Genomic DNA, 22,501 nt, shown 5'->3' on the forward strand with positions numbered 1-22,501 from the left:
ATATCAAGGTGAAAAGAAGGTGCCAGAAGAACAAAAATGTAAGGCCGCCCCATGAAAACAACACGGGCGGGTAGCTGTGGACTCTCCCCGTCAGAAGAAAATTATCTGGTAAGCATAATTTAAGTTTTTCTTCTTAAACAGCGAGAGTCCACATCTGCATTCATTACTTTTGGGATAACAATACCCAAGCTTTAGAGGACAACAAATGCAAAAAACGGGCGGGAACAAAAAGGCAGCCCAGTCTGAGGGCACTATAGCCTGATATAACCCAAACTCCCGATAAAAAAAACTGCGTCTACAGACACAGAACACACACAAATGAAGAGGAACCAGTAACTGCCCATCAGTTTGAACCATAAAGAGCCTTGCTAGAGACCACTCAGATCCCTAGACTCCACTGAGCACAAAACCTCTGAGGAGAGAAAAAATCCCTCCGACTCTAAGCCTGCAATGAAAAACCTTTTCCTGGCCAATAGGAAGGGGGGACACCAAAATTCCCCTCACAATATTCCAGAAGAAGGAAGATCAGATAAGGAAGTCTGAAAAGACCACAAAAACAAACCCCCACAAAATCAGGGGCAAACCAACGAAGAAGCCCATAACTCAAAAGGAGCAAACTACAAGGCTGTATGAGGACAAAATTTGCGCAGAAAAATACTCTACCGACAGAGGAGAGCAACAGAAGGAAAGTTCCAGACCACCTCCTACATGGATCCCAAGGAACCAATGTAAAGTCCTAACCAGAACCGAAGTCCTAAAAGGGCAAAAAGTAGAACTCTCTACCTTACCACAGAGCGCTATCCAGCCCTAAGAAACTCAACACCCGAGGGTCAAGAAAAACCCCGGGAGTAGAACAGACAAAACAGATAGGAATATCAGTTTACGCCCCAGTCAAAAGCCGCAGGATTCCATCTGATAGGCGGTCCAACTAAGCGTCAAGCCTACAAAAACTGGACACCAAGGTGGATAAGGTAATTCGTACAAGAATCATCCAGGGAGAGAAAAAAAAAAAAACTCTGAAAAACATTGCAGATCAACTCCCCCCTTATCAGAACAGAGGGAAGGGAGGACAGCACACTGACCAAGAATGAAAAAGCCAGCAACTCGCAGAGAGAAGGTACCACCGCGAGGCCTCCAACGTAAGGAAGGAGCGCTCAGTAGCCCCTCATGATACGCGGTCGATACTCAACAGAAACTCCAGCCACGAGATCCCCCGGAAAAGGAAAGAGGAAGAGGCACGAACCCCCAGAGAGACTAGCTCGGGTTCCAAAATACCTATCCACATTTCCTTCAGAATCGGAGGGGAAGGAACCCTCAGTCAAGAGAGACCTTCGACTAACAACTATCAGAATGGTATGCAACATGAAAATCCAACCTACCAGGTGGACACAAACTCATGACGTCCTACACGCAAAGCAGGGAGGCAAACCCCACTGAACTCTGGGATCAGAGGAGGAAAACGACCTCTGGAGTAGCCAACAGAATCAATGCAGTAGATCAGATTCTCCCAATAGAAGAAAATCGGAGACCCACATGCAAGGCGCAAAAAGCTGCAACTGGTCTTCAAACTGCAAATCCGCTTGCTAGGCAGCTAAGGAAAGCCTCCTGCCACTACAGCCAACTCAGCAGAGAAATTCCCATTTCTCCGGAAGGAAGAAAAAGGAAAAAAAGAAGCCACCAATAGGAACAAGGAGATTTTCCCAGGATCGGGAAACCCAACCTGCTACTCAACCGGCCAGATCCAACGTCTATGAGATCTGGAAAACAGAGTAACCAAAAAGCCCAGTCGAAGACTAGGACTAGGTTAAAGAAACCGGACACTCGGAACCTGGAGCCGGAACCAAACAAATAACCCTTGAGGAACAACCACAAGAGTACTCCAACATACATACATATATACACATATACACACACACATATATGTTGATTGGAGAAGCCGTGTTAGTCCAGGGATTTAGATATCTAAATAACAAGGAGTATTGCATTGAGCAATGATACTTTTGTATTGCACCAACTATACAAGCATGTCATCTTATAAATGTATAGTTAGTCCAATAAAAAAAAGTATCATTGCTCAATGCAATACTCCTTGTTATTTTGAGATTATATATATATATATATATATATATATATATATATATATATATATATATATATATATATATATATATAAATAAATAAAAGGTAAGTGAGTTGAGTCCAGCACCATAGGTTTTGTAAAATTTCTCTCCAACCTGTGTGCTCGTTACCAAGGAGTATCAGCCAAACTCCAGCATATACAGTAGAAAACAAGGTAACAGCACCACAGTACAAAAAAAAATCTTTTATAGGTGAAAAACCTAATTTTGTGCTAAAAATTTCCCTTTTATGACTGAATTACATTGAGCACAATTTATGTCAGAGGTTTTGGTTGTACCTACATCAGCTTTTACCACATAGTAAAAGCTGATGTAGGTACAACCAAAACCTCTGACATAAATTATTTGACTACTCCAAATAAAGGCTGTTACCCCTGTCTACATTGTGCTCAATGTAATTCAGTCATAAAAGGGACATTTTTAGCACAAAATGACAAAAGACAGCAATACACAATTAATGGGCTATATACATGCCAAACCAACTATGCAATTTACCTACTTAAATGCCCATGTGGCCTTTGCTATATTGGCGAGACCACCCAAGCCGCCAGGGATAGGTTTGGTCAACACAAAGCATCTATTAAATCAAAGGACATGTCACTTCCAGTATCTGCACATTTTACCAATATGGGTCATACAGTAAGTCAGCTTCGCTTTCAAGTAATTGACCATATCCCCCACCACAGAAGAGGGGGTAAGAGGGAATTAAAATTAAAACAGAAAGAAGTATGGTGGATTAAACGCCTAAATACACTACATCCATATGGTCTGAATAGAGATTATGATTTGTATTTGTTTTTATAATGGTTTTAAATGATGGAATATATTCTGGTACCACTAGAGGTCACTGTGTTGATGAAATTTATAATCCTGGATAGGTATGGGTTAAATCAATAAACATTGAGAGTTGAAGCCTGATTGGTTCAGATACCCTTTTTAAAGTCTGTTTGTTTGCTTTTAACTTATGCATGATTAAGGACCATGTAGGTCTGAAACGTCGCTTTTTAATGGTTGCTATACCGCAAATAAAGATTTTTCACCTATAAAAGAAGATTTTTTTGTACTGTGGTGCTGTTACCTTGTTTTCTACATGGAATATATATATATATATATACACACACATATATACACACACACACACACACACACATTTAAAAAGAAATCTGGCTCCCAAGTATATTGGTTGGCTCCTGGAATAAATTTGTTAAGCCCTGGCTTACCTTTTCTGCAATGTGGTTACCCTGTACCGCACTGGAGTTCAGAAAGTGAGAGGAAATTGAAAAGAGAGGAACTTAGTAAATATTTACACTGAGATAAAACGGAACAGTGACACCTGCAGGGAGAAATTAATCCTTTGAGTGCTAACGACGGCTCTGAGCCCTCGCAAATTTTCCCAGTCAGGTGCTGACGACGGCTCAGAGCCGTCGCTAGCACTCACCAACCTTGAGGGCAATCTGGGGGCTCCCGTCGACTCCCACCCCAGCGATCGGGCCTGTATAGTGACAGGCATAGCCGGGGCTTTACGTTTTGCGTGGTGACGTCACTGCGCAACTTTATTGAAAAATTACAATGGACAGTATAGGGAAATGGGGGTATGCTGCTTAGAACAAGGAAAAAAGAGCGCTGAGTCTTTTAGTGAATGTACAAAGTTTATTCAGGAGCAGGCTTCCATGATGGGTACAAGGTAAGCTCCTAACGCGTTTCGCGCATGAGCTTCATCAGAGCTGTATCTCAGGCATCTAAGCAGCTACAGACCCCCAAGCTTAAACGTTGGAAAGGTAATCGCCTAACCTTTCCAACTGTATAAGTCTTGGGGATATGAAAAAAAAAGTTAAAAATATATATTTTAAAAAACAAAATCCTCAAATACAGCTTAGCACCCAGGTGGCAAATTGCTTAGCACTCAAAGTTGAGGCATTTTTTTAAAAAAAAAATGTTATATAAAAGAGAGACATTAAATTTTTTCTTTCATGATTCAGATAGAGAATACAATTTTAAACAACTTTCCAATTTACTTCTATTATTTAATTTGCTTTCTTCTCTAGTTATCCTTTGCTGAAAGGTTTATCTTGGCAAGCTCAAGAGCAGCAGATAACCTAGCTGCGAGCTGTTGATTGGAGGCTATATATATGCGATTAGCTCACCCATGTGTTCAGTTAGAAACCATTAGTGCATTGCTGCTCCTTCAAGAAATGATAACAAGAGAATGAAACAAATTAGAAAATAGAAGTAAATTAGAACGTTGTTTAAAATTGTATGTTCTATCTGAATCATGAAAGAAAATTTTGGGGTTTCATGTCCCTTTAACTGTCACGGCCGGTCTTTCTGCAGACACCATACAGTTTCTGCAATGAGATTGCACAGTGTTCTGCTTTGGGATAAAACAATAGTGTGTGTTTTTTACCCTAAACTTTATAGTAAAAAGAAGAGGGTTATCCACATATAAATAAGTTTTTTTTTTAAATAGTTATGCATCTTTATTCTCTACAAAGCGGCTCCCATGAGCCTATATGCAAAATCATTCACACCAGGTGATCACTATTACTACAGGGATCACCTAGCTATAAAAATTGATAAAGGGGCTTTATTTTTAGGAGGGGCTTTAAAACAAGGGGTCTCTGTGCCTTTTTCGATGAATTGTTAGAGAGGTATTTATATGTTGGTGCATTAAAACAAGTATGTGATTAATTTTTTTTTTTTTTAACTTAAAGCCCACCAAAACACAAACCGCTTGAAAGAGCCTGAGATTATCTTTTCAAGTGATCTCACTTCCGGGATGCCGGGGCCATGCTGGAGCCCTAAACCACCGGGACACTAAAGTAATTTTTTATGTACACTATATGTCCAAAAGTATGTGGACTCCCCTACTAATTATTCAGTTCAGTGAATCTGCCTGAGGAAAGATTGCCATAAGCACTTTGAAACGCGTTGTAAATTATATTCAAGTTTTAAAATACTTTTTTCCCCCCAATAAATAGTCCTCTATGCATAGACGTTATTTTGTTTTTTATCTAAGACTGTGTATTTTTTTACTTTTATCCTAACTGTGGATCTGGTACCCGTTTGCCTGAGTGAGCTAGCTGGTGGGCTCATATTAACCCAGCTGGGGCTGCAACTAACGATTATTTTCATAATCGATTAATCCGCCGATTATTTTTTCGATTAATCGACTAATCGGATAAAAAGAGAATCAATAATAGTTTTCTATATTTTAAATAAAATCCACATAATGAGTGTTACAAATATAAACTTCAGACTAAAACTTTACATTAACACAACTGTTTCTTCAATTTTTAAGCAACAGAGCACAGTTTTATAATTAAACAAAACCACAAACTGTTTGAAAAGAGGTAGAACTAGAAAGAGTTAGACTATCACTGTTAATAACATTCTGTTATTCACTATTTCAGAAACTTTGCATTGAAATGCAAAAATCTCAACATGTCCACATGCTTCTGGCTAAGGCTGGTTCTCTGTTTGCAGCTATATTTCCTGCAGCAGAGAAAAGGCTGTTGAGGTGTATAAGTAGGGTTTTGCCAATTTCACCAAAGTGGGATATTTATCTTTGTTAGCTCTTCACCAATGCTAAGTGTTTTCTACCTTGGCAAGGGACCTCTTAATAAAGTAACCCTTGACTTCATTATAACATAAAAATATCTTGAATATCTATATGCAATGGTAAATAACCAGCTATAAGGTTAGGGGAAATATCTAGTCCGCTCTAAAAATAACGAATTATTGAGGTTGAATCTGGTACATATCACAATTTATTAAAAATATAAAAAAAAACAAGATCAAAAGCGCTAAGGACTGTATATCATTAACAGCACAAAGCCTTACACATTTATTTATACAGTACATATAATCAGCAATAGCAAGCAATACGCTAATAATTGTGCAAACAGATAATAGTGCACATCAATTTAAATAACTCCCATCAATCTAGGGGCAAGGTGTAAACAACAAGCTTGGCACTATATCATGAAAAGCATAGTTCCAAATCACCAGATTTAATATAAACAATCCAAATGATGACTATTATATCTGGGTTGCACGTAAGCAAGGGGTAGTTGTAAACGTATACTGTCCTGAAAAAGTGAAAAGTAGACGTCCTTTAGGCTAAGGACATAACCATAAAACACAATACCCATATGCAAGAGTTCATTGGAGTGAAGCAGCTGGTGTTGTGCACAGACCAACTAATTGCAAACCGATTCATCGATTATGAGATTCGTTGACAACTATTTTCATAATCGATTATTATGTCTAAACCCAGCTGGTCTGTCTTGCACTGCATTATAGTGCGCCACTTTTGTGAGTATATTCTCTGGAGGGTTTTTGGTAATTTTCTCTATTTTGTAGTGATTTCATGCACTATTGGAGTACCCTTCCCCCTCCCTCTCTGTATCTTACTTTGCAGCAACCATTAGTATATCCACGAATTGGAGTGACCCAGCTGGTGTGCTCTGATCTATCCAGCCTGCCTGACTTGCACTGCCACATAGTGCGCCACTTTTGTGAGTATCATTCTGTAGAGTGATGTATTGATACAATTTCCAACAATTAAAAAACATAATTTATGCTTACCTGATAAATTTGTTTCTCTTGTAGTGTGTTCAGTCCACGGGTCATCCATTACTTATGGGATATATTCTCCTTCCCAACAGGAAGTTGCAAGAGGATCACCCAAGCAGAGCTGCTATATAGCTCCTCCCCTCACATGTCATATCCAGTCATTCGACCGAAACAAGACGAGAAAGGAGAAACTATAGGGTGCAGTGGTGACTGGAGTTTTAATTTAAATTTAGAACTGCCTCAAAAAGACAGGGCGGGCCGTGGACTGAACACACTACAAGAGAAACAAATTTATCAGGTAAGCATAAATTATGTTTTCTCTTGTTAAGTGTGTTCAGTCCACGGGTCATCCATTACTAATGGGATACCAATACCAAAGCTAAAGTACACGGATGATGGGAGGGACAAGGCAGGAACATTAAACAGAAGGAACCACTGCCTGTAGAACCTCTCCCAAAAACAGCCTCCGAAGAAGCAAAAGTGTCAAATTTGTAAAATTTTGAAAAGGTATGAAGTGAAGACCAAGTTGCAGCCTTGCAAATCTGTTCAACAGAGGCCTCATTCTTAAAGGCCCAGGTGGAAGCCACAGCTCTAGCAGGGGGCTGCTGTCCAGCAGTCTCATAGGCTAAACGAATTATGCTACGAAGCCAAAAAGAGAGAGAGGTGGCCGAAGCCCTTTGACCTCTCCTCTGTCCAGAATAAACGACAAACAGAGAAGAAGTTTGCCGAAAATCTTTAGTTGCCTGTAAGTAGAACTTCAGGGCACGGACTACATCCAGATTATGCAAAAGACGTTCCTTCTTTGAAGAAGGATTAGGACATAATGATGGAACAACAATCTCTTGATTGATATTCCTGTTAGAAACTACCTTAGGTAAAAACCCAGGTTTAGTACTCAGAACTACCTTGTCTGAATGAAAAATGAGATAAGGAGAATCACAATGTAAGGCAGATAACTCAGAGACTCTTCGAGCCGAGGAAATAGCCATCAAAAATAGAACTTTCCAAGATAACAGCTTAATATCAATGGAATGAAGGGGTTCAAACGGAACACCTTGAAGAACTTTAAGAACTAAGTTTAAGCTCCACGGCGGAGCAACAGTCTTAAACACAGGCTTAATCCTAGCTAAAGCCTGAACGTCTGGAACTTCTGCCAGGCGTTTGTGTAAAAGAATAGACAGAGCAGAAATCTGTTTAGAGAAATAGTTAGATAGGAGCGCCAAAGGAGGCAAGGCCAAAAGTTAAGGGAATGGTTGGTTTAATGTAATCAGGATTGGGATTATTCCTGTGTGAAGTTTAGACCATAGAGGTTGTGATAGTCCTATCTAATGTGTTAATAGATTTATTGAATGCGTGAGGTCCAAGCGTATATTTCCTTAGACTGGGGGTTATGGTAACATTCACTAAAAATGCAAGTTTAAATGCAAGTTTAAAATCAAAAACAGAATTTATGTTTACCTGATAAATTACTTTCTCCAACGGTGTGTCCGGTCCACGGCGTCATCCTTACTTGTGGGATATTCTCTTCCCCAACAGGAAATGGCAAAGAGCCCAGCAAAGCTGGTCACATGATCCCTCCTAGGCTCCGCCTACCCCAGTCATTCGACCGACGTTAAGGAGGAATATTTGCATAGGAGAAACCATATGTTACCGTGGTGACTGTAGTTAAAGAAAATAAATTATCAGACCTGATTAAAAAAACCAGGGCGGGCCGTGGACCGGACACACCGTTGGAGAAAGTAATTTATCAGGTAAACATAAATTCTGTTTTCTCCAACATAGGTGTGTCCGGTCCACGGCGTCATCCTTACTTGTGGGAACCAATACCAAAGCTTTAGGACACGGATGAAGGGAGGGAGCAAATCAGGTCACCTAAATGGAAGGCACCACGGCTTGCAAAACCTTTCTCCCAAAAATAGCCTCAGAAGAAGCAAAAGTATCAAATTTGTAAAATTTAGAAAAAGTGTGCAGTGAAGACCAAGTCGCTGCCTTACATATCTGATCAACAGAAGCCTCGTTCTTGAAGGCCCATGTGGAAGCCACAGCCCTAGTGGAGTGAGCTGTGATTCTTTCAGGAGGCTGCCGTCCGGCAGTCTCATAAGCCAATCGGATAATGCTTTTAATCCAGAAGGAGAGAGAGGTAGAAGTTGCTTTTTGACCTCTCCGTTTACCAGAATAAACAACAAACAAAGACAAAGTTTGTCTGAAATCCTTAGTAGCTGCTAAGTAAAATTTGAGAGCACGAACTACATCCAAGTTGTGCAACAAACGTTCCTTCTTTGAAACTGGATTAGGACACAAAGAAGGCACAACTATCTCCTGGTTAATGTTTTTGTTAGAAACAACTTTTGGAAGAAAACCAGGTTTAGTACGCAAAACCACCTTATCTGCATGGAACACCAGATAAGGAGAAGAACACTGCAGAGCAGATAATTCTGAAACTCTTCTAGCAGAAGAAATTGCAACCAAAAACAAAACTTTCCAAGATAATAACTTAATATCAACGGAATGTAAGGGTTCAAACGGAACCCCCTGAAGAACTGAAAGAACTAGGTTGAGACTCCAAGGAGGAGTCAAAATTTTGTAAACAGGCTTGATTCTAACCAGAGCCTGAACAAAGGCTAGAACATCTGGCACAGCTGCCAGCTTTTTGTGAAGTAACACAGACAAGGCAGAAATCTGTCCCATCAAGGAACTTGCAGATAATCCTTTTTCCAATCCTTCTCGAAGGAAGGATAGACTCTTAGGAATCTTAACCTTGTCCCAAGGGAATCCTGCAGATTCACACCAACAGATATACCAAATTATGTGGTAATTTTTCTGGTTACAGTTAAACACTAAAAAACTCTAAGCCATCTCCGTGGAGATGTTGCCTGTACAACGGCAAAGAGAATGACTGGGGTAGGCGGAGCCTAGGAGGGATCATGTGACCAGCTTTGCTGGGCTCTTTGCCATTTCCTGTTGGGGAAGAGAATATCCCACAAGTAAGGATGACGCCGTGGACCGGACACACCTATGTTGGAGAAATTGTATGTATATTACAGTGAAGAATTGCTCGATAAGAACAATGAATGGCACAGAAAATACGTTTTCAAATAAAATAGCAGAGTTTAATATAAGTTACATACGAAAATATGGATCCATAATAATATTAGTATTACCTTAAAAACAATATTTCGGTATAACCCTAAAACATTTTTAATGAGTAAAGTCTATCTGACAAGATCTTCACATATACAAGAAGGGGGGAGCGTGATGTGTTGTCAGGTTATTCTCTGATAAAAACCTGCTTGATGTGTAAGTGTGCAGGAGTTTAAAATTGACAGTGATTAAGACATATGTATGGAAATAGAGTGGGCTTAAATTAGTCAATAAATAGTAAAGCCCTAATGTTGGGAAATTACCCTATAAGTAATATACTTTGAGAAATCAACATATAAGCGATATACTTTGGGAGATCAGTATATAAGCATTGTAATATGTTGTGACAATTATATAACAGCTGTATAACAAATACTAAATGTTCTAATTAAAATAACAGTATAAAAATAGATATAGTGTGGAAAAATAACGTGATCTCTAGATAAAAGTGGTGACAATCCAAATTGGTGGGAAATAGTTCAATCCGTGAGAAAACATAAAATCCAAAGATTATGCAAAGAAAAATGAAATCCACACAAAATCGTATTTCAAAATATATAGTTCCTTCAAAAATGGTGATGTCTCAAAAAATGGAAAAAATATATAGCTAGTGTGTGCACAAACTAGTGAACGTGATCACTGAGAAAACAATGAAGAAAAAATATATAATAACGAAACTTCAAAATATTTTAAAAAGCTTCAGAGAGCTTGTGATTCTCAAAAAAACATAATTTATGCTTACCTGATAAATTCCTTTCTTCTGTAGTGTGATCAGTCCACGGGTCATCATTACTTCTGGGATATTACTCCTCCCCAACAGGAAGTGCAAGAGGATTCACCCAGCAGAGCTGCATATAGCTCCTCCCCTCTACGTCACTCCCAGTCATTCGACCAAGGACCAACGAGAAAGGAAAAGCCAAGGGTGAAGTGGTGACTGGAGTATAAATTAAAAAATATTTACCTGCCTTAAAAACAGGGCGGGACGTGGACTGATCACACTACAGAAGAAAGGAATTTATCAGGTAAGCATAAATTATGTTTTCTTCTGTTAAGTGTGATCAGTCCACGGGTCATCATTACTTCTGGGATACCAATACCAAAGCAAAAGTACACGGATGACGGGAGGGATAGGCAGGCTCTTTATACAGAAGGAACCACTGCCTGAAGAACCTTTCTCCCAAAAATAGCCTCCGATGAAGCAAAAGTGTCAAATTTGTAAAATTTGGAAAAAGTATGAAGCGAAGACCAAGTTGCAGCCTTGCAAATCTGTTCAACAGAGGCCTCATTCTTGAAGGCCCAAGTGGAAGCCACAGCTCTAGTAGAATGAGCTGTAATTCTTTCAGGAGGCTGCTGTCCAGCAGTCTCATAAGCTAAACGAATTATGCTACGAAGCCAAAAAGAAAGAGAGGTAGCGGAAGCTTTTTGACCTCTCCTCTGCCCAGAGTAAATGACAAACAGAGAAGACGTTTGTCGAAATTCCTTAGTTGCCTGTAAGTAAAATTTTAGAGCACGGACTACATCCAGGTTGTGCAGTAGACGTTCCTTCTTTGAAGAAGGATTTGGGCATAAAGAAGGAACAACAATCTCTTGATTGATATTCCTGTTAGTAACTACCTTAGGTAAGAACCCAGGTTTAGTACGCAGGACTACCTTATCCGAATGAAAAATCAAATAAGGAGAATCACAATGTAAGGCTGATAATTCAGAGACTCTTCGAGCCGAGGAAATAGCCATTAAAAATAGAACTTTCCAAGATAACAACTTTATATCAATGGAATGAAGGGGTTCAAACGGAACGCCCTGTAAAACATTAAGAACAAGGTTTAAGCTCCATGGTGGAGCAACAGTTTTAAACACAGGCTTAATCCTGGCCAAAGCCTGACAAAAAGCCTGGACGTCAGGAACTTCTGACAGACGTTTGTGTAACAGAATGGACAGAGCTGAGATCTGTCCCTTTAAAGAACTAGCAGATAAACCCTTTTCTAAACCTTCTTGTAGAAAAGACAATATCCTAGGAATCCTAACCTTACTCCAAGAGTAACCTTTGGATTCACACCAATATAGGTATTTACGCCATATCTTATGGTAAATCTTTCTGGTAACAGGTTTCCTAGCCTGTATTAAGGTATCAATAACTGACTCAGAAAACCCACGTCTTGATAAAATCAAGCGTTCAATTTCCAAGCAGTCAGCTTCAGAGAAGTTAGATTTTGATGTTTGAAGGGACCCTGTATCAGAAGGTCCTGATTCAGAGGTAGAGACCAAGGTGGACAGGATGACATGTCCACCAGGTCTGCATACCAAGTCCTGCGTGGCCACGCAGGTGCTATTAGAATCACTGATGCTCTCTCTTGTTTGATTCTGGCAATCAATCGAGGAAGCAACGGGAAGGGTGGAAACACGTAAGCCATCCTGAAGTCCCAAGGTGCTGTCAGAGCATCTATCAGGACTGCTCCTGGATCCCTGGATCTGGACCCGTAACGAGGAAGCTTGGCGTTCTGTCGAGACGCCATGAGATCTATCTCTGGTTTGCCCCAACGTCGAAGTATTTGGGCAAAGACCTCCGGATGAAGTTCCCACTCCCCCGGATGAAAAGTCTGACGACTTAAGAAATCCGCCTCCCAGTTCTCCACTCCCGGGATGTGGATTGCTGACAGGTGGCAAGAGTGAGACTCTGCCCAGCGAATTATCTTTGATACTTCCATCATAGCTAGGGAGCTTCTTGTCCCTCCCTGATGGTTGATGTAAGCTACAGTCGTGATGTTGTCCGACTGAAACCTGATGAACCCCCGAGTTGTCAACTGGGGCCAAGCCAGGAGGGCATTGAGAACTGCTCTCAATTCCAGAATGTTTATTGGCAGGAGACTCTCCTCCTGACTCCATTGTCCCTGAGCCTTCAGAGAATTCCAGACGGCACCCCAACCTAGAAGGCTGGCGTCTGTTGTTACAATTGTCCAGTCTGGTCTGCTGAATGGCATCCCCCTGGACAGATGTGGCCGAGAAAGCCACCATAGAAGAGAATTTCTGGTCTCTTGATCCAGATTCAGAGAAGGGGATAAGTCTGAGTAATCCCCATTCCACTGACTTAGCATGCACAGTTGCAGTGGTCTGAGGTGTAAGCGTGCAAAGGGTACTATGTCCATTGCCGCTACCATTAAGCCGATTACCTCCATGCATTGAGCCACTGACGGGTGTTGAATGGAATGAAGGGTGCGGCAAGCACTTTGAAGTCTTGTTAGCCTGTCCTCTGTCAGGTAAATCTTCATTTCTACAGAATCTATAAGAGTCCCCAGGAAGGGAACTCTTGTGAGTGGAACGAGTGAACTTTTCTTTTCGTTCACCTTCCATCCATGTGACCTTAGAAATGCCAGCACTAACTCTGTATGAGACTTGGCAGTTTGAAAGCTTGAAGCTTGTATCAGAATGTCGTCTAGGTATGGAGCTACCGAGATTCCCCGCGGTCTTAGTACCGCCAGAAGAGCACCCAGAACCTTTGTGAAGATTCTTGGAGCTGTAGCCAATCCGAATGGAAGAGCCACAAACTGGTAATGCCTGTCTAGGAAGGCAAACCTTAGGTACCGATAATGATCTTTGTGAATCGGTATGTGAAGGTAAGCATCTTTTAAATCTACAGTGGTCATGTACTGACCTTCTTGGATCATAGGTAAAATTGTCCAAATAGTCTCCATCTTGAACGATGGAACTCTTAGGAATTTGTTTAGGATCTTTAAGTCCAGGATTGGTCTGAAAGTTCCCTCTTTTTTGGGAACCACAAACAGATTTGAGTAAAACCCCTGTCCCTGTTCTGATCGTGGAACTGGATGGATTACTCCCATTAACAAGAGCTCTTGTACGCAGCGTAGAAACGCCTCTTTCTTTGTCTGGATTGTTGACAATCTTGACAGATGAAATCTCTCTCTTGGAGGAGAGTATTTGAAGTCCAGAAGGTATCCCTGAGATATCTCTAGCGCCCAGGGATCCTGAACATCTCTTGCCCAAGCCTGGGCGAAGAGAGAAAGTCTGCCCCCCACTAGATCCGATCCCGGATCGGGGGCCCTCAATTCATGCTGTTTTAGGGGCAGCAGCAGGTTTCCTAGTCTGCTTGCCCTTGTTCCAGGACTGGTTAGGTTTCCAGCCTTGTCTGTAGCGAGCAACAGCTCCTTCCTGTTTTGGTGCAGAGGAAGTTGATGCTGCTCCTGCTTTGAAATTACGAAAGGAACGAAAATTAGACTGTCTAGTCTTGGCTTTGGCTTTGTCCTGAGGCAGGGCATGGCCTTTACCTCCTGTAATGTCAGCGATAATCTCTTTCAACCCGGGCCCGAATAAGGTCTGCCCTTTGAAAGGTATATTAAGCAATTTAGACTTAGAAGTAACATCAGCTGACCAGGATTTTAGCCACAGCGCCCTGCGTGCCTGAATGGCGAATCCTGAATTCTTCGCCGTAAGTTTAATAAGATGTACTACGGCCTCCGAAATGAATGAATTAGCTAGTTTAAGGACTCTAAGCCTGTCCATAATGTCGTCCAGAGTAGCTGAACCAATGTTCTCTTCCAGAGACTCAATCCAGAATGCCGCTGCAGCCGTGATCGGCGCAATGCATGCAAGGGGTTGCAATATAAAACCTTGTTGAACAAACATTTTCTTAAGGTAACCCTCTAACTTTTTATCCATTGGATTTGAAAAAGCACAGCTATCCTCCACCGGGATAGTGGTACGCTTAGCTAAGGTAGAAACTGCTCCCTCCACCTTAGGGACCGTTTGCCATAAGTCCCTTGTGGTGGCGTCTATTGGAAACATTTTTCTAAATATCGGAGGGGGTGAGAATGGCACACCGGGTCTATCCCACTCCTTAGTAACAATTTCAGTAAGTCTCTTAGGTATAGGAAAAACCTCAGTACTCGTCGGTACCGCAAAATATTTATCCAACCTACACATTTTCTCTGGTATTGCAACTGTGTTACAATCATTCAGAGCCGCTAACACCTCCCCTAGTAATACACGGAGGTTTTCCAGTTTAAATTTAAAATTTGAAATATCTGAATCCAGTCTGTTTGGATCAGAACCGTCACCCACAGAATGAAGTTCTCCGTCCTCATGTTCTGCCACCTGTGACGCAGTGTCTGACATGGCCCTAATATTATCAGCGCACTCTGTTCTCACCCCAGAGTGATCACGCTTACCTCTTAGTTCTGGTAATTTAGCCAAAACCTCAGTCATAACAGTAGCCATATCCTGTAATGTGATTTGTAATGGCCGCCCAGATGTACTCGGCGCTACAATATCACGCACCTCCCTCTGAGCGGGAGATGTAGGTACTGACACGTGAGGCGAGTTAGTCGGCATAACTCTCCCCTCGTTGTTTGGTGAAATTTGTTCAATTTGTACAGATTGATTTTTATTTAAAGTAGCATCAATACAGTTAGTACATAAATTTCTATTGGGCTCCACTTTGGCATTGCAACAAATGACACAGGTATCATCCTCTGAATCAGACATGTTTAACACACTAGCAAATAAACTTGCAACTTGGAAATACAATTCAATTAGAATAATATTAAAACGTACTGTGCCTTTAAGAAGCACAGAAGATCTATGACAGTTGAAAATTAATAAATTGAAACAGTTATAGCCTCAATCCTTGTAAACAACACAACTTTAGCAAAGGTTTAATCCCATTAGCAAAGATAACAAATTCTGAAAGCAGGAAACAAATTACAGAATAAACGTTTTTTATCTCAGTCAAACTATAATTCTCACAGCTCTGCTGAGAGAAATTACCTCCCTCAAAATAAGTTTTGAAGACCCCTGAGCTCTGTAGAGATGAACCGGATCATGCAGGGAATACAATGAGTTGCTGACTGAAATATTTGATGCATAGTAAAAGCGCCAAAAAACGGCCCCTCCCCCTCACACACAGCAGTGAGGGAGAACAGAAACTGTCAGAAAACAGATTAAGCAACTGCCAAGTGGAAAAATAGTGCCCAAACATTTATTCACTCAGTACCTCAGCAAATGAGAACGATTTTACATTCCAGCAAAAACGTTAAACATAATCTCTAGTTATTAAACAGCTTTATGTATTTCTTACAGTGTAATTCTAGTGAAGTACCATTCCCCAGAATACTGAAGTGTAAAGTATACATACATGACATTATATCGGTATGGCAGGATTTTCTCATCAATTCCATTGTCAGAAAATAAAAACTGCTACATACCTCTATGCAGATTCATCTGCCCGCTGTCCCCTGATCTGAAGTTTACCTCTCCTCAGATGGCCGAGAAACAGCAATATGATCTTAACTACTCCGGCTAAAATCATAACAAAAACTCTGGTAGATTCTTCTTCAAACTCTGCCAGAGAGATAATAACACACTCCGGTGCTATTTTAAAATAACAAACTTTTGATTGAAGATATAAAACTAAGTATAATCACCATAGTCCTCTCACACATCCTATCTAGTCGTTGGGTGCAAGAGAATGACTGGGAGTGACGTAGAGGGGAGGAGCTATATGCAGCTCTGCTGGGTGAATCCTCTTGCACTTCCTGTTGGGGAGGAGTAATATCCCAGAAGTAATGATGACCCGTGGACTGATCACACTTAACAGAAGAAATAGTCTACAATCAGCTTCCTGATAGTATAGGTTCCTGAGATGGCTAAGACAATAGTTCAGAAAAAGAGAAAAAAACAAAATTCAAAAAATAAAACAAAAATAGAAGAAAGTGCCTGGGGAATCCTCAAAACCTGTAAACAAAAGATAACAACATAGTGTGATATTGTTATTAATATTCAATAGTTAAAAGGAATAATGCTCACCATATACTTGTCAACGTGTTTCGGCCTGCAATAGAGGCCTTTCTCAAGAGGCCTTTCTTAACCCCTTAATGACCACAATGTACCCTGTATGTCACTGGTCGTTAAGGGTTTTTTCAGGACATAAAAGCACAAGTCTAGCAAGAACACGCTATTAATTCCCTCCCTCCAGCAGGCTTTGTGGAATAGAGCAGTCTCAACGCTGGTGGCAAGACCACGCTATAAAACAATCCCAAAAAAAGGCCAGCGACATACAGGGTACGTCGCTGGTCCTTAAGGGGTTAAGAAAGGCCTCTATTGCAGGCCGAAACGCGTTGACAAGTATATGGTGAGCATTATTCCTTTTAACTATTGAATATTAATAACAATATCACACTATGTTGTTATATTTTGTTTACAGTTTTTGAGGATTCCCCAGGCACTTTCTTGTATTTTTGTTTTATTTTTTGAATTTTGTTTTTTTCTCTTTTTCTGAACTATTGTCTTAGCCATCTCAGGAACCTATACTATCAGGAAGCTGATTGTAGACTATTTTTTGAGAATCACAAGCTCTCTGAAGCTTTTTAAAATATTTTGAAGTTTCGTTATTATATATTTTTTCTTCATTGTTTTCTCAGTGATCACGTTCACTAGTTTGTGCACACACTAGCTATATATTTTTTCCATTTTTTGAGACATCACCATTTTTGAAGGAACTATATATTTTGAAATACGATTTTGTGTGGATTTCATTTTTCTTTGCATAATCTTTGGATTTTATGTTTTCTCACGGATTGAACTATTTCCCACCAATTTGGATTGTCACCACTTTTATCTAGAGATCACGTTATTTTTCCACACTATATCTATTTTTATACTGTTATTTTAATTAGAACATTTAGTATTTGTTATACAGCTGTTATATAATTGTCACAACATATTACAATGCTTATATACTGATCTCCCAAAGTATATCGCTTATATGTTGATTTCTCAAAGTATATTACTTATAGGGTAATTTCCCAACATTAGGGCTTTACTATTTATTGACTAATTTAAGCCCACTCTATTTCCATACATATGTCTTAATCACTGTCAATTTTAAACTCCTGCACACTTACACATCAAGCAGGTTTTTATCAGAGAATAACCTGACAACACATCACGCTCCCCCCTTCTTGTATATGTGAAGATCTTGTCAGATAGACTTTACTCATTAAAAATGTTTTAGGGTTATACCGAAATATTGTTTTTAAGGTAATACTAATATTATTATGGATCCATATTTTCGTATGTAACTTATATTAAACTCTGCTATTTTATTTGAAAACGTATTTTCTGTGCCATTCATTGTTCTTATCGAGCAATTCTTCACTGTAATATACATACAATTTTGATTTTAAACTTGCATTTAAACTTGCATTTTTAGTGAATGTTACCATAACCCCCAGTCTAAGGAAATATACGCTTGGACCTCACGCATTCAATAAATCTATTAACACATTAGATAGGACTATCACAACCTCTATGGTCTAAACTTCACACAGGAATAATCCCAATCCTGATTACATTAAACCAACCATTCCCTTAACTTTTGGCCTTGCCTCCTTTGGCGCTCCTATCTAACTATTTCTCTAAACTATACTGCACACCGCGGGCATTTGGGGACCCGCTTTAGACAGGAGCTATAGGTCATACCATACACAAGCGCTACAAGAAAAACAAGTCTGCTCAGAGCAGAAATCTGTCCCTTCAACGAACTAGCAGATAAACCCTTTTCTAAACCCTCTTGTAGAAAAGACAATATCCTAGGAATCCTGACCTTACTCCATGAGTAACTCTTGGATTCACACCAATATAAATATTTACGCCATATCTTATGGTAAATTTTTCTGGTAACTGGTTTCTGAGCCTGTATTAATGTATCAATAACCGACTCCGAGAAACCACGCTTTGATAGAATCAGGCGTTCAATCTCCATGCAGTCAGCCTCAGAGAAATTAGGCTTGGATGGTTGAAAGGACCCTGAATTAGAAGGTCCTGCCTCAGAGGTAGAGACCATGGTGGACAGGACGACATGTCCACTAGGTCTGCATACCAGGTCCTGCGTGGCCACGCAGGCGCTATCAAAATCACTGATGCTCTCTCCTGTTTGATCCTGGCAATCAATCGAGGCAGCAACGGAAACGGAGTAAACACATAAGCCATCTTGAAACCCCAAGGGGCTGCTAGAGCATCTATCAGCACCGCTCCCGGGTCCCTGGATCTGGATCCGTAACAAGGAAGCTTGGCGTTCTGGCGAGACGCCATGAGATCCAGTTCTGGTTTGCCCCAACGATGAATCAGTTGAGCAAAGACCTCCGGATGAAGTTCCCACTCCCCCGGATGAAAAGTCTGACGACTTAGAAAGTCCGCCTCCCAGTTCTCCACGCCTGGGATGTGGATCGCTGACAGGTGGCAAGAGTGAGACTCTGCCCAGCGAATTATCTTGGAGACTTCTGACATCGCTAGGGAACTCCTGGTTCCCCCTTGATGGTTGATGTAAGCCACAGTCGTGATGTTGTCCGACTGAAATCTGATGAACCTCAGTGTTGCTAACTGAGGCCAAGCTAGAAGAGCATTGAATATTGCTCTTAATTCCAGAATATTTATTGGGAGGAGTTTCTCCTCCTGAGTCCACGATCCCTGAGCCTTCAGGGAGTTCCAGACTGCACCCCAGCCTAGTAGGCTGGCATCTGTTGTTACAATTGTCCAATCTGGCCTGCAAAAAGTCATTCCTTTGGACAGATGAACCCGCAACAACCACCAGAGAAGAGAATCTCTGGCCTCCTGGTCCAGATTCAGTAGAGGGGACAGATCTGAATAATCCCCATTCCACTGACTTAGCATGCATAATTGCAGCGGTCTGAGATGCAGGCGCACAAATGGCACTATGTCCATTGCTGCGACCATTAAGCCGATTACTTCCATGCACTGAGCTACTGATGGCCTTGGAATGGAATGAAGGACACGGCAAGCATTTAGAATCTTTGATAACCTGGACTCCGTCAGGTAAATCTTCATCTCTACAGAATCTATCAGAGTCCCTAGAAAAGGAACCCTTGTGAGTGGTAACAGAAAACTCTTTTCCACGTTCACTTTCCACCCATGCGACCTCAGAAATGCCAGAACTATCTCTGTATGAGACTTTGCATTTTGAAAACTTGACGCTTGTATCAGAATGTCGTCTAGGTACGGAGCCACCGCTATGCCTCGCGGTCTTAGTACCGCCAGAAGTGAGCCCAGAACCTTTGTAAAAATTCTCGGGCCGTAGCTAACCCGAAGGGAAGAGCTACAAACTGGTAATGCCTGTCTAGAAAGGAAAACCTTAGGTACCGATAATGGTCTTTGTGAATCGGAATGTGAAGGTAGGCATCCTTCAAGTCCACTGTGGTCATATACTGACCCTCTTGGATCATGGGTAGGATGGTTCGAATAGTTTCCATTTTGAACGATGGAACCCTTAGGAACTTGTTTAAGATCTTTAGGTCCAAGATTGGTCTGAAGGTTCCCTCTTTTTTGGGAACCACAAACAGATTTGAGTAAAACCCTTGCCCTTGTTCCGTTCGCGGAACTGGGTGGATCACTCCCATTACTAAGAGGTCTTGTACACATTGCAGAAATGCCTCTTTCTTTATTAGGTTTGTTGATAACCTTGACAGATGAAATCTCCCTTGTGGAGGAGAAGCTTTGAAGTCCAGAAGGTATCCCTGAGATATGATCTCCAACGTCCAGGGATCCTGGACATCTCTTGCCCAAGCCTGGGCGAAGAGAGAGAGAGTCTGCCCCCCACTAGATCCGTTTCCGGATAGGGGGCCCTTCCTTCATGCTGTCTTAGGGGCAGAAGTAGGCTTTCTGGCCTGCTTGCCCTTGTTCCAGGACTGGTTGCTTTTCCAACCCTGTCTGTAACGAACAGCAGTTCCTTCCTGTTTTGGAGCGGAGGAAGTGGATGCTGCTCCTGCCTTGAAATACGAAAGGCACAAAAATTAGACTGTTTGGCCCTATCCTGAGGAAGGGAGTGACCCTTACCTCCAGTAATGTCAGCAATAATTTCTTTCAAGCCGGGCCCGAATAAGGTTTGCCCTTTGAAAGGAATATTAAGCAATTTAGATTTAGAAGTCACATCTGCTGACCAGGATTTAAGCCATAGCGCTCTGCGCGCCTGGATGGCAAAACCGGAGTTCTTAGCCGTTAGTTTGGTTAAGTGCACAACGGCGTCCGAAACAAATGCATTAGCTAGCTTAAGTGCTCTAAGCTTGTTCATGATCTCATCCAATGGTGCTGTGCGAATAGCCTCTTCTAGAGACTCAAACCAGAAAGCCGCTGCAGCAGTGACGGGCGCAATGCATGCAAGGGGCTGTAATATAAAACCTTGTTGAACAAACATTTTCTTAAGGTAACCTTCTAATTTTTTATCCATTGGATCTGAGAAAGCACAACTATCCTCCACCGGGATAGTGGTGCGCTTAGCTAAAGTAGAAACTGCTCCCTCCACCTTAGGGACCGTCTGCCATAAGTCTCGTGTGGTAGCGTCTATTGGGAACATTTTTCTAAATATCGGAGGAGGGGAAAAGGGCACACCGGGTCTATCCCACTCCTTGCTAATAATCTCTGTAAGCCTTTTAGGTATAGGAAAAACGTCAGTACACACCGGCACCGCATAGTATTTATCCAGACTACATAACTTCAGCCTACAAATGTCACAATCATTCAGAGCCGCCAACACCTCCCCTAGCAATACACGGAGGTTCTCAAGCTTAAATTTAAAATTTCTGAATCCGGTCTCCCTGGATCAGATCCGTCACCCACAGAATGAAGCTCTCCGTCCTCATGTTCTGCAAATTGTGACGCAGTATCAGACATGGCTCTCGTGTCATCAGCGCGCTCTGTCCTTAACCCAGAGCTATCGCGCTTGCCTCTTAACTCAGGCAAATTAGATAATACTTCTTTCATAACATTAGCCATATCTTGCAAAGTGATTTGTAAGGGCCTTGATGTACTTGGCGCCACAACATCACGCACCTCCTGAGCGGGAGGCGCAGGTACTGACACGTGAGGAGAGTTAAGCGGCATAACTTCCCCCTCGATGTCTGGTGATAATTTCTTTACCGGTAAAGACTGACCTTTATTTAAAGTAATATCAATACAATTGGTACACATATTTCTATTGGGCTCCACATTGGCTTTTAAACATAATGAACAAGCAGATTCATCTGTATCAGACATGTTTAGACAGACTAGCAATGAGGCTAGCAAGCTTGGAAATTACTTTCAGAAAATTTTCAAGCAAAGTAAAAACGCTGCTGCGCTTTTAAAAACACCAAAAAAACAATTACAGTTGAAATAACAATGAATTAATTCAGTTATAGCAACCAAATCTTTACATTAAATGTATGAAATTAGCAGAGGATTGCACCCACTAGCAAAAGGATGATTAACCCCTTAATACCCCAAAAAAAAAAACGGATAATCAATTTAACAGTTAACGTTTTTATCACAGTCAAACACACTGTCACAGGTCTGCTGTGACTGATTACCTCCCTCAAATATAAATTTTGAAGACCCCTGAGCTCCCTGGAGACGTCCTGGATCAAGGAGGAAGAAACAGGAAGACTATGATTGAATTTTAACTGCGCAACAAAAAGCTCCTCCCACTCATATTACAACAGTGGGAGACCAGCTATAACGGTTTCTATGCAGAAAAATACGTTAGCCATGTGGAAAAAATCATGCCCCAAGAGATTTATCACCAAAATACCTCACAAAACGATTAACATGCCAGTAAACGTTTTAAAAAACAACATTTCAGATGTTGT

The 22,501-nt window shown here is 41.1% G+C and overlaps 1 protein-coding gene across 2 annotated transcripts in view; it reads right to left on the reverse strand.

The window, feature by feature from the left end:
* The window catches only part of AP1S2 (adaptor related protein complex 1 subunit sigma 2), a 154,544-nt gene that overhangs the window by 115,302 nt on the left and 16,741 nt on the right, over positions 1-22,501 (reverse strand). The gene's annotated exons all lie outside the window — the stretch shown is intronic.

Source organism: Bombina bombina, chromosome 3 (genome assembly GCF_027579735.1).
Source record: "Bombina bombina isolate aBomBom1 chromosome 3, aBomBom1.pri, whole genome shotgun sequence".
NCBI lineage: Eukaryota > Metazoa > Chordata > Amphibia > Anura > Bombinatoridae > Bombina > Bombina bombina.